This window comes from Psittacula echo (assembly GCF_963264785.1).
Source record: "Psittacula echo genome assembly, chromosome: 8".
Classification (NCBI taxonomy): Eukaryota; Metazoa; Chordata; class Aves; order Psittaciformes; family Psittacidae; genus Psittacula; species Psittacula echo.
Window position 1 is genome coordinate 7747774 of NC_137744.1, and position 14098 is coordinate 7761871.

Here is a 14098-nt window from a genome sequence, read left to right on the forward strand (position 1 = left end):
GCCAGTGGTGAATAGGGTAGACTAGTGCAGGTTTTAGGCAAGATGAAGAGTAATCTTTACAGGAGAGAGAAGTAATGGGCAAAAAAAGCTGACAGAGCAGAGGGCCAATTTAACTGCCAGGTTTAGGCTGCAAGAATGAATGCTGAGTTCCTTGTGCCATGAGCACGTCTCTTACCTACCGATCTGCTGAAGACAAAAGGATTTTCTTCTTTTCAGAAACTGGACACTCGGAGCTCGATGGGTCAGGCACACAAAGCTTCCCTGCTGCCAAAGGTATTTTTTTTCCCCTCCGGGTTTTTGTTGTTGTTGTTTGGTTTTTTACCCCAGAGAGTAAAGGGCAGACCAGTGGATTCAGCAGGGGCAAAGGGTGGAATTCGAGACTCAACAGGCGAACTGCAGAGCTCTTTCCAAAAGATGCTGTATTTCAAGGCGCTTTCATTTGCAAATCCTTCTTCATGCTCAGTGTCAATAAAACTGAAGGTGGAAGGGAAATAAACTTTTTTAACTGCAGAAATAAACCGGACTCCTCAGAAAAGGGGAATGTGATGCGCACTGGACTTGTGGCTGGACTTTTCCCGTTTATTAAAAATACTTTCAGACAGGCAACGAAGATGGATGGGTAGAAATCCAACAGTCAGGCAGGACCTGCCGCCAGTCCCTGGCAGAAGGATAGCGGTATTCTCAAGAACAGCAGAATAAACAAAAAGAAGGGGAAGTCTGTGCCCCGGCGGAGCGGCCCAGGCTCGGCTGTCAGTGGCAGCATCCGCGGCGGCAGCAGGGAAGGGCGGCCCGCAGCATCTCGACGGAGTAGGCTGGGCTGCTTCGCGCCTCCTTCTCCACGGTTACCTGTGCGCAGAGGGGCGAGGCGAGCGCGGAGGAGCCGCAGGGCCGGACGCGGCGCTGGAGCGGCAGCAGGCACACACCGGCGGCAGGACAAGGCAGGGCCGGGCCGGGCACGGCAGCTCCGCTCCCTCCTCCGCCTCCTTCCGCCGGGTTCTGCGGCGCGGGCGCCCCGCGGGACCGCGCTCCGCCGGGGCGGGCAGGAAGCGCCGGCACCGCCTCGGGACCGCCCCCCACCGGCGGCACCGCCCCGCCCCAGCACCGCCCGTCGCTACGCCGGCGGCGCAGGGCTGCCCCGGTAGCTATTGTGTGCGGGGCGGCCACGGGGGGCCGGGGCGTCCACAGAGCTGCAGCTCCTCCGCTGGAGCGAGCTCCGGTGGGGCCCAAGTACGGCCCCGGTCCCAGGTACCGCCCGGTCGCACCCCGGGGAGCTCCGGCCCTGTGCGTGTGCCCGCTCGGGCACCGGCAGAAGCGTCCACAGGGGTTTGCCAGCCCCAAGGTACCAGAACCTCTCCGCTAAGTCAGTAGGGTGGGTTTACACCAGCGCACACTGGCCGAGGCGCTGACTCACCCGCTTTTTGCTGGCCAAATACTGAAAATAATTGGAAGCGCGGCAAGAACCGATCATGACTAACTACATGTAAGCAGGATATTAAAGCGGCTCCCTGTCTGTAATGTTCTGCTCAAGTATAAAATACACATCATGTAGTCTTCCAAGGCTTAAGTCTATTGCAACAGTAAACATCCACAGACCTCTGCTACTATGCCACAGCTGGATCTAATGGGTGGGGTGGAAGTAGGAGATGGAAGAGACACCAGTATTTTCTCCAAATGCAACCATGACTTTATAGAATGGTTTTGAGTTGGAAGGGACCTTAAAGCTCATCCAGTTCCAACTCCCTGCCACAGGCAGCGGCACCTTCCATTAGAGCAGGTTGCTCCAAGCCTCATCCAACCCAGCCTTGAACACTGCCAGGGATGGGGCAGCCACAGCTTCTGTGGGCAACCAGCGCCAGAGCTTCACTACCTTCACAGGAAGGAACTTCCATGTTTCCTCACTTTACTGCATGATAAAAGTTGGTAAGCACATTCAGAGGTGGGTTTTGTTGAAGGCTTTAGTGCCTGGATTCACACTCTTGAATTTCAACTTTAAAAATAGTTTAAACGTGGAACAAACTTTAAAGACAATCCTGAACATGCTGCTCCTGAGCCTGTCTGCCCATTCAAGGAAGGCCAGCAAAGGGATTCCAAAATGCTGACAAAAAGAAAAGCTTAAGGCAGCCTGCCTGTTGTGGAGGATCTAATCACATGTGGTAGCAGCAGCAGCGCAGTCATCTCTGCAGGGTACCAACCCCTGTACCATATCTGGTTCTGAAATGGGGTGAACAACTTCACCTCCTCCCAGCCCCACACCTGTTATCAGGGCAAATCCCCAGCCTAAACAGGGCCCAAGATAACAAACTAGTCCTTCCATAGGAATGTGCTTGTGTACAAACAATGGTACGTTGCCTTTCTCACAATCCACCTCCTCCTCCTCTAGCTTTTGCATACAACACACTTGAATCCACCCCTTTGAAGTCCCTCCTGTCTGTAAACTCCTGAGGATGATCTCCCAGTGATGGCTTCTACTCATCTCCTGGCTCCTGTTCACTAACTTGTCATTTCAAGAACAAGCAAAACTAAAAATGAAAGAAGCTGTCACAGTTGATTTAACACACTAAGGTCTGACCATGCAAACATGAAGTCCATCAAGCAGTCCCAGACTAAAGTTTGGCTGTAAGAGGACACCAATTTCCAACAGTACTAATTGTGCAAAAACTGGCCACATGTCAAACCCTTGCCCTGTGCAACCTGGCCTACAGAAGCTCATCAGGGCTCTTCATGTAAGGCATAACATGATTCAAGGCCAGGCTGGACAGGGCTTGGATCAGCCTGCTCTAGCGGAAGGTGTCCCTGCCTGTGGCAGGGGGTTGGAACTGGATGAGCTTTAAGACTCCTTCCAACCCAAACTAGTCTGTGATTCAATGATTCTAGGAATTCAACCATGTACCTTGTAATTACTTTAAGCAAACAAATCCTTTCCAACATTCCCAACTTTTAACATTGAAAAGAAAGATCCTGAAAAAAAAATCCAGAAGTCAGATTTCAGTAATCCTGAATGCAGCATATATAAACATCTATTTTTTTCCCTCCTAACTGACATTTATTCATGGGAATACTGCAGTGGAACAAATGTAGTTCAAAACAAAATAGTAGCACATGTAAACAGTTCATTAACATCCCATAACCTTACAGCTTGCAAATGCAGAAAAAAACCAAGACAAGGCAGCAGCAGCTAATGAAGCACATATCTGCTAGATGCTGAGGGGTAGACTTGTAAGGGAAATGTAGCTACAGAGAGTTCAAGAGTTATAAACTATGCTTCAATCACACATCCTGTCTCCCTCCCACACACTGAAAGAACATAGTGGGGAGTAGAGAGAGAAGGTAGAGTCTTAATATTGCTTAATGCAGACACTGAAAAGCAGCTAGCCTTGCCTGAGGCGTATTAACCTCAACTCCTCTGCTGCTGTTTATTCTGCAGAGCACTAGCACTACTCATGTTTAACCCACACAATGGGAGATAACAGCTTTATCAGAACTGGAAAAGAACAAAGATGCACGGAATCCAAATTCTCTTCCTTAAAATATTCTCCCCCGTATCCTCCCTTCACCCAGCTCCCGCCCAGCCCAGTCCTCAGGAGCTCCAGCACACATCTGAATGGCTGCCAGCGGAGGAAGCGAGCAGTTTCCATACACACATCACGCCACAATGTGGGAATTCAGGAAACAGCACAAGAAAGGGGTTCCTAATAACTGTTCCAACGTGCTCGGGCCAATTTATGCAATCATACAAAGGTCACAGGAGATGTGTTAAAAAGCACAAAAGATAAATGCCACAACGGCGACTAGTTCAAAGTAGGAAAATAAATCTTGGGCTTACGAAGTGTTTGGATGACCTGGACTTGCTCCACCTCCAATTTTTTTAAGAGGTTGTCCTTCACATTCTTTAAAATTCCTCCATCTTGAAATTCCTCCCTCCAGGAATTGCTGTAACTCCGCCGTCCTTTGTCCACAGCAGCTGGAGCTCAGGAAGCTGCTGATACTATCCCTCATGTACAGAGAGAAATCACCGCTCAGTCCCACGTCCATTCAGTGCAGCTGAGAGGGGTGTAAATTAATTTCCCTAGATCTCTGATCTCGGGCCAGTTTCACAGAGCTTTTCTTCTTGCACATAAAAATAAACTATTAACAGTACTCAGAAGTGCCATTTAGCTCTTGGGACCAGACAGCACATTCCCACCACCACCAAAGCTGGGGGGGTCTTTGTCTAGTCTGTAAATATGCAGTTGGGTGAAATAATGACTCTACAGTAAAAAAACTGTCATGCAAGAAACAGGAAAAAAGACTAAGCAGAGGAGCTGAGGCCAAGTGTATGAGGTGAGCGGGAACAAGGAATAGGCTGCTCTGAAAAGGGAGATTACTTTATATTTCTTGCCAAAGAAGCCAAAGTCCGTTTGACAGATACATTCACTGAAGGACAGGAAGTGAACGAATCATTAGGGGATGCAGATCACAACAAGATTAGATCAACTCAGAACTGTGTAAGAATCACAAGAAACATGTGGAGAAGACACCATGGTAGAGCAGAGTTTGTCCAGGGAGTTCAGTCGAGACTGGGAGTCACAGGCCACGGGACCTGCCTTGTTGCTGCACCTACAGTGAATGTGGACATCCAGCACTGCAGCTTCTGCTGTCATTTTACCACTAGGCTGGTCAGCCCCCAGGGTGGTCATGGCCATTTTGAGTTGTATTTAGAGGATCTGACTATGCTTTGATATCCAGCCCCAAGCTGTAACGAACCCTGAAGGACTCCCTCAGGTCCTGCCTTTGGGTATGGCTGGAGGCCAGCTCTGATTTCTGAAGAGGAACAAAATCACTCTTACATGAGACTGGACATGAATTATAATTAAAGCCAGGTATCATTCACCAACAGAGGGTAATGACAGATATCCACAAACCAACGACACCAGAAATTACGACTATGAAACTTGACATGTGTGGAATCGCTAGAAAAATCCTACTTTTCCAAACACAAGCCGAGGAATAGTCACACACTGTGTACTCCACTGTCCTTCACTGAGGAATTGCTGTATCTTTCTACATGTTTATTATTCTACCAATTCTATACAATAAAAGCTTAATGACCATGTAACTTCTGGGAGGGAAGTAACTGATACAGGGACTTTCGCATAGCCAACATCCTGTCCTTTAATACGGCTCCTGCTCATCTAAGAGTCTGTATCATACTGTGTGTGAAGACTTTCAGAAGTGTGTCAGTTTGGATGGTACCTCTGATGGGTGAAACTCAAGTTCAGCATTGAACTTAAGTTCAATGTTGAACTTGGTTCAGCATTCAATGGCTCCTTGGGTGAAGAAGGGCCTGCACAGGAAGGAGGAGAAAAGGAACAGTTTACTGCAGTGGAATGCAATATAGAGGTCAGCAGTGAGGTGTCACCCATGAGTTGATTGATCAGGTACCACCTGTAAAGCGAATTTTTCCAACTGCTGAACCCTGGCCCCTTTCTATGGGGAACTTCAGGAGAAAGCTGTGTAACCAGAAGAATGATAAACAACTGCCAACTATGGAAAAACAAATTAATGGTTGCATCTTTGCTCTAAACATGTTCACAGCCCCACACCCTAAGGTATTTCCTTACAAGTCACCCTTCTTCTCCCAGAGAAGGACCTATAAGCCTTTAACTGATGTCTATTGTGTCAACAACCTTGATGTACAAAAGTTGACCATCTCTCTTGTTTCTCAGCACTCTCCTGCCTCTTTGAAAAGAGTTTTCTCTTCAAAATCTGCTGAAATGAATTAAAAGATTCCTTCAGCTTCCAGTGGATTTAGATCAGAGCGAGCTGTAAAAGTAAGACATGGAGACCCTGCACTTCAACACAGTCTTTGTTTGCTTTCGATAACTAAAGAATGTATGAACTCACAAGAGAGCAAGATGCACAGCAGCTTCTGCAGCAAAACACAGACTTGATAATCCTGATATTTCAATGATCATAAAGATGAAGAGGAAGAAACCACGGCTAATTTGAAGCCAAAAAGGCAAAACTCTTTAAAGTCCTAAAATGGTGCAACTGCATTAATAAATACCACAGAGACAGGACTCATTTTGGATTTAAAAGTTTCTGCAACTTGTTTTTAGCATCACTGTCAGAAGCAGGCTCAGAACTGAGAAATGACCAAAATCAGTCTTCAGCTGGAAGCAGTCTTCCATTGCCTGGGAAGGTTAAAAGCATGGTCTTCATGAAACAATAAGCACAACAAAAATGCTAGAGCTCTACTCATTGCAGGAGCAGGACTGTCTCCCCCCACTACACAGAAGATGTACTGAAGAATAAACAGGTTATTTTGAACATGAAATTAAAGGAGAGAAACGAAAGGGGAAATAATGTTATGTACAAAAAAGGTCAAATGCATTGGAACAACATATATTAAATTCTGTTCAATAATTGCTTCAGAAAGTGGCAATTTTTCTGAGCACAGACTTGAACCTCTAAGCAATCTCTCTCCCGTAGTAAGCTATAAGAAGACTGATAATTAGAGCCAGCAAGATATCAAGCCACAGATCACTGATTAACATTTCATTTTCACTGAAATGAAAAACTAAAAATAGAATGATGGCACAAAATCTGATTAGATTTTACAATCAATTTCAGAAGCTGCTGCCCCGTTTTGGAAGAGCACCAGCACTCTCTGCTGGTGAGCTTTGTTCAGTAGTTATTGAGAGGAAAAATGAGGAATGAAAATGCATTATGATTTTGATACAGAATGCCACTTTTGTTTGAAATGGGTGAGTTATTCGATTCCTCTCAATTTAGCAAACAGAAACTCTAGGAGCTAGTTTTGGGTTTGGAAACAATACAGTCATTACTAAGAAGTGTATTTATTATGGGCAATCACCATTCGCTGGTATAAATTTCAGTCAAGTAAACATCTGATGTTTAATGCTTCTCTCTGCAGAAAGCGCTTCTGCTGTGCTGCCACATAAAGACAAGCTAGTGTGAGAAGTTCCCAGGATGCCAAATCCCTTGGCTCCACCCCGACTTTCCATCAATTTTAGAGCTCTGCCAAGAAAAACAGCTCTTCTTAAAAAAGTCCTAGCATAGCACCAACATCACAGTGGAAATGCTACTGTGTTCTAATGAAAGCAAACCTGCTCCCAGCCCTTTCTCTGTTACACCCTTTGCCAGGAAGCTGGAAAAGCTTTGACTCCCTCTCCTCAGCATGCACCCAAGCCTTGTCCACACCCCTCATGGGTTGCTTTACTGCATCCCAGCCAGAGACCGCACAGGGACAAACAGATCAGGAGCAAAAAGAAACAAACCCAAAGCCAAGGACCCAAGTGACAACTGCCCGGTTTCCAAACTCTGCAGAGACTGGGCATCACTAAGAAGGGTTAAAGACTGGCAAATTGAATCCATGTGCAGCTCATGCAAGTGTGGGAAACAAAAGAGACAATGTTAAGGACAGAGTATTCATTAGCAAAGGGCTCAAGTTTCTTGGCTTTTCCTGGTCTGCTTCCCAATGGCCATTTTTCAAGGTAGCTTTTTGTTCTTTAGTTTTGAACATAGTCATGGAAAGACATTCTGCTCTGTCTTAGCTAACGAACTAAAGCTCAGTACATGTTGAACTGCTTAAGATAAATTGTCTTTTTAATTCCCTGGGGACAAGAGGGGAGAACAATGTCAGAGATGGGGTTTTTCTGCCTTTCCCTCCCTTTCAACGCCTGCAAGGCTCTCAGGAACTGTTCATGAGGGTGGCTTCAAAGTATTTGGGATACTTAGGAGATTCAGTTTACAGCAGCAACACATGTCAGAGAAAGGGGACCCAGTCATTCATGGTGAGAGACATGAGATACCCTTTTTTTCCACCTGAGGGTCAGTCAACCCTCTGGCAAGGTGGAGTGTGCAGCCATGGCTGAATTACATTATGTGAGAGGGTGAGTGGCTCTGATGAAGGCCCAGGCTCCCAAAGCCCTGTGGAAGGTGTGCAGCCCTCCACCACACAGGAGACATCCAGAGCAAGACTGCAAACCCCCTGTGCCTAGGGGCCAGGCTTTTGAAAGCAGCTCCATATCTGGCAGGTCAGAACCATCACCTTAGGATCTGCTTCGTAAGGTCCCTACATATAAGCTGAATCTTGAAATTCTGACCTTTGCTTCTTCAGAAGAATCTGGATCCTCCTGGGGCTTACAGGGGAACTGGTTTGCTGCTCAGTCAACACAAAGCAGCAATTAGGGTAGAGTTCTGGAAAAAGCAGTTAAAATAGCAGGTCAGAAGCTACAATAGCAGGTCAGGGTCTATTTCACCATTTTAGGCAGTAGATAGGTATATATTAAGTGTAGCAAGCTACACAGCATTTTACTTTGACTTTTTACTTTTTTGAAGTAAAGGTGGGAAGAACAGCTCCTGAATTAGAAAACAGCTAAGAGCCCTAAAAGGAACAAGCACAGTGGTAAAAATAAGTGACTTTTAACATAATCGTAACTCAAAGTCAGAAATAATTGTTCTAATGCATTCTGCTCCTGACAAATCTGAACTTCAGAAGCGCTTAACATCTGCAGAGAGTCCCAAGGAGCTTTCTAAGCATTCAGGGATCACTGACACTTGGCTGAGGGGGACAGAGTGACAGCCAAATGCCTAGCACAGCTCTAAAACACTGCAAGAGGAACAGACATTCCTGCCTGAGGGATCAGAGCAAGTTTCCATTGCAGAAAAGGAGAAAAAGTTTCGACCCTGAAGTTTTCTACTTTTCAAGGAAGTTAATATTTTGGAGATCATTGCTCTATGAGGAATGAGAAGATGCATAAAGCTTTGAGAACTCAAGTGACTGAAGGAAATTAACATGATTACTTTTTTTATTAACTATACATGCCAGACTGCTCTTAAATATTCTCTTCCCACATTCCTACCCACACCTTTACCTTCATACCATACAAATTCTGTATTCAGCTCTGTCCCTTGATCATTAATGCAGACTCCTAAGCTTTAGACTTCAAAGAAATGCACGAGTAAGAGTCACAGGCACAAGACTGGAACAGCGTCAAAGCTTCCCCATGCAGGAACCTCCATCTTCTGTTTGACTTCACTGTACAAATACCCGTTCTATATCAAGACTAGGAAATTCAATGATTTATGTAGGGCTTCCCACAGATTAAGTTAATAAGGGAACCCAACAGTGCCTCATCTCCTTCCGCCTTCCAAACACTGGTAAATGAAAGGAAATGGGAATGTCTCCTGGGGTAAGGGAAAGACGTGAGCGTTCTACAAATGTGCAAGGGAAGAAACCAAAGGCTTCATTGTGTGGATATGCATTTCTCCAGGACCCCTATTCCCTTCTCTTCCCTCCCCAAAGTGGTATATGATAATGTTCTTAGGAAAACTGGGTTCAGTCACAAAGCCTCACCCACACCACACCTACTGGCACCTAAAACAGTGGTGGTTTACTTTTCTTCCTGCTTTTTATTTTCTATTTTTCTTTCCTTTGTCCCTTCCCCCTTTCTTCTATTCTCACCCTCCTTCCTGCTGCTCAAAATGTCTGCAATCCTGCTTCTTTATTTCTGGAGGTTCCCTTCTGTCACTTGGAGTACATTTCCAGTACCACCAACGTTACTCGGAGCTCCAGTTATGCCTTACTAGTCAAAGCTTCCAGCCTATGAGAATGAATTACAGTTGAACACAATACAAATGAAGAAATTATGGCACAGACAGATCAAGATATAGGTGTCTCCAAGACCCTAAGGGACAAAGGGACTCATTTTAATGTAACTTGCAGTCAGCACCCCTTTAAGTTACATTTGAAAATTACACTAACTTTCCCTGGCCAAGATTAAACCTCTTCACAAGCCAGTTTAGCCTCTTTTCAGTTTTACTTGTGGCTGCTCCTATATCACCAATTTTGAAGGAAATTGCACACCACCAAATTAACACAGGTGCAGTTTCTTTAGTGGTAAGAAAGCTGCTATAGGTCATCAGGTTTTTCGTTCATCATTTTCATCACAAGATGGTCTATACTTGTTCTGGGTTAAGTTAGACATTACTGTGGCCAAGTGTGAGAAGCTGCTGTAGATCTACACACTTCAAAAGTGCCTCTGTCAGCCCTACGATCCCTAGTGAAACATTAGGCTAAAGTGGCAGTGCTGATGGCAGATGATGTTACAGAGCAATGATTTACTTACTGAGAAAGGGAACTATAAAGCCAAACTCAGGAATTTCTCTGCCTAATGAGAACGTTGCAATGAGGTCATCGCTGAACACTGCATAACCACAAATCGGAGCAAAAACATTCCCACAGAATAAGTAATATGTGACAGCAGGTATTTGGAATGAGAACAAGGATTTCATCCATGCAGCCCTACTGCTGAATTATGTGGATAAACAGTGGCCCTGGGATAGTCTGCTTCCAGTGGGGACAGGCAGGTGTCAGGATACACAGACCCAGCTTAGCACCAGCAACCTGGAGCCTCAGCTCCCAAACTTGAAAGTACATGTTCAACTTTGATGAAATTGGACAAGGTGTTCAGAGCAAGTTTCAGGGTCATAACTCATTTTAGGTCATGTATGAACTGGATTCCAGGCCACAACCTTCTCTGTATCTTCTGGACTCCAGTTTGAGCAATGCTACTAATTTCCAATAACTATTTCTGCTAAAAAACTAGATCACTTCTGCACCTAACCTTGCTCACTTCAGGGTGTATGTTTTGGTAAGCCTTCAAACACGAGACCTTTATTCAACAGAGAAGATAAGGAGCTTTAATAGGAGAACACACTCCAGATTGATTTTGGGGACTGAAACTCTAACGCTCTCCCTCCCTTGGATCCTGCACAGGCGTGGGGAAGTACCTGCTGTTGGAGCAGACAGGAGAGTGAAGATTTGTGGGTTAATGGAATGCTGTTCTGATCAGGCAGATAAGGTTACAAGGTCTCTGAAGAGTGGCTGCTTCAGTATGGCACTTTAGTTTATGACTGGGGATTTCTTCTAATTGGATTGTGGTCTTAATTATTTATGGCCTATATTATCTGCAGAAGCTGCCCAAACCCAAAGCCTTACTAAGGATAATTGGAATAATCATATTTTCTCCTCTTCTGTAAAGCACCTGGAGCCTCCCTGATGAGAAATGCTGGGACAGGATTAGATGCTTAATGAAAAATTATTGTTAAAAAGTAGAATAAAAATGAAAAGCGAACCAAGATGGAATTTCCTATTTAATGCTGCATTAGAGCTGAATTGAGAATCAGTTATCAGAGGGGACACTGAAAGTTTTAACCTGAAAATTGAATGGGGATCTTCTTCATGCATCTCACGGTGGCCTTCCAGCCCTCACCTTCCTAAGAAAGAGTCCTCACACTGATACAAATAGGATTTGTGCTTCTGCTTCAACTATCTGGTAAATGTGATGGTGAGTATGTATGGGCCTACCTGAATCAGTCCGCTAATGAAAGGCAGAATCTTTCAACCTGAGGGCAGACCATGAAGTACTAGCAGGGATGGCTAAACCCAGAGCCTCAAAGCGCCTGGTGGGATCCCCACTCTCTACCAGGCAAGGATGCAAACACAAAGCTTTTAACTCTTTGGGGATCAGCACCCTCACACTGGCGTTTTGTTCTCTCAGAGATCAAAGCAGGAGCATTTGGAGTCAATTCTGCTTAATTCAGAGTTGGGGCAGATGTGGATCAGCTCCTGTGGGGTTTGGGGGCTGCCAGCCACAGGGTCTCCACAGGGAGGAGGATGGCAGAGACCCTGGACCTCCTCTGCAGGACTGTGGGTAGCAAACCATCCCCTTGTATTACCACGACTTGAAAATGGATCAGGGAAGGGACAGGAGAGCTCTGCTCTCTCCTTCACACCAACTCCTCAGCCCTCACTACCACACACATCAAACAGCCCCCACTGCAAACCCTCACAGCCTTCCCCTCACCTCGCTGCGTAAGGACACTTCCCAGAGACCTCCGCTGGTGCTTGTGGTGACCCCCGCTACGGGACGCGGTCCCGGGGGCTGCGGGCTGAGCCACAGAACCGCCCCTCTCCTGCCCACCTAGCCCGGGAAAGGCGGCGGTGTCCGTGAGGGCAGCGGAGGGACACGGGAGCCCCTTCTCCGGCTCTGAGAGGCGGCACTGCCTCGGGGCCGTGCACTTCCCTCCGGCTGGAGGCGAGCGGCCGAGCCGAGGGCCGGGGACTCCGCGGCCGTTAGGCGGGAGCCGGAGCCGCCGCCGCCTCAGCAGCCCCTGCGGCGGGGAAGCCCCGCGCCACTCCCCGCTGCACCTGCCTCGAGCCCCGCATCCCGGCCGGGCAGGGCGGCCGCGGCCCCTGCCCGGTCTCGGGGGGCCGGCGAGGCAGCAGGCAGCCGCGCTCCCCTCCCGCAGCCGGCCTCATCCCCCCTCCACACCCGCTCCTTACCCCGCGGGCGCCTGCCCCAGCGGCCGCCCGCTCATCCATCTTGCTCCTCTTCCCCCCGAGGTGACAAAGCCGGCATGGCAATGAGAGACAGCGAGGAGCTCTGGGAAGTGCCTACCCCAGATTCAGTTATTAACTTTCACCAGGCGGCTGCAACTACGGCACCCGGCATCCCCCGCTGGGACAGCGCCTGCAAAGCCGGCCGGGAGGTGTAGTCCTGCCGCCGCCTCACCGCCCGCCCGCCGGCGGGAGCTGTAGGCCCGCCTCGCGTGGCCTCACCACGGCCCGGGGCCGGAGCTGAGTCGCTTCTGTAGGGTCCTTTTGCTTTCAATGTCTTGGCTGGTGAAGGAGAGGTGCAGCATGAAGGTGCTCCCTGGAGGCCTGGAACACTCAGCACCAGGGGACTAAAAGCACAAAAGTCCCCCGTGAAACGCTGTGGGGTTCACCAGGCAGGCAGGTGCCATGGGGAACACACAGAACGAGAGGGAATGGAGGTGTTTATCCCTCCCTCCCAGAGGGGGGATGCTTCCCCAGCCTCATGGTGTCGCTCACAAAATGGCCGCTGCGCAGCGCAGGCTCCATCCTTGCAAAGGCAGAGCCAGAGCCCGAAGTGTTGATGTTTTAGCATCATGAAGGTACATTCGCCACAGCAGCCTCTTGCCCAGCCAGATCTGCATCCTGGGGTCCCCTCTGCCACACCAGGACCGATGTTCCTGCACAAGGCCCCTAAATCACCAGTGTTGTAGGTGCCATTTTTACAACTAACTTCTCCAGGTATTGCTGTGTGCATGTTTTACACCACAGAAATGCTTTCTCTACCCCCTGCAGTTAACAGTACCTTGTAAATTATGCAGGGAGACACCAGTGTGAGAGCTCACGTATTTTGGCCTAAGAAGAGCTTATTTTGTTGACAACGATTTATGTCTTTCATGTTGACATTTTTTACCATCTCAACAGTGAGGATTTAAGCTCTTCACTTTTTATTTCACCTGCCTCTTATTACCAGCCCACTTAAGTGCTTAATCTGTTATCTTCATCGCTCACATCATGAGCTTTCTGTGACAGCTTTGTCTTCTCATGTCTCTCCTACAGTGTTTCTAACCAGCAGCATTCCTTGAACAAGGACATTTTAGAGGTGCAAGCGGCAATTAACATCCAAACTCTGGTGGAAAAAGGCTTTTAAGCTTTGTTGCTTTTGATGAAGAAGGGAAAAGCCCAGCAGAGGTAGCAGCCACACCAGCCTCTCACTGTAAATACCACAAAAGGAGCTATGGAGGGAAAATCTGTTATTGCTCTGTGGGAATCCAGCAACGCAGGGGTGCAAGTGACACTAAAATGGGCTGTGCTGTCACGAGGCCTTGTTTACCAGAGCCAGACAAGAATCATCTGTTCTAAAACATGGTGGAATGTTTGGTTTTGTAGTACTGGATTCCCAAAATCCATAGTCTTTTGCTGTGGCTGACAAGCTTGCTCCTTTCTTTGCCTCGTTACTGCAGCCGTCGGAGGTCTGCACCCCTGCCTGGAAAACAGGAGTAGCAGCGAGAAGGCAATCCCAGCAAAACCCTGCATCATTCATGTGTAATCAGACACTGCTCAGGAGATTTACAAAGGAGGGGAGGTGGAGGAGGGAACCACGGCGCTGCACTCATTTGCATTATTTCTAGTGTCTGTTCCCTGCAATAGTCACTTTGAGCTTTAAAATGTACTGAGTGTATATTTATACACACGCTTCAGCATCATTGGGTTTTA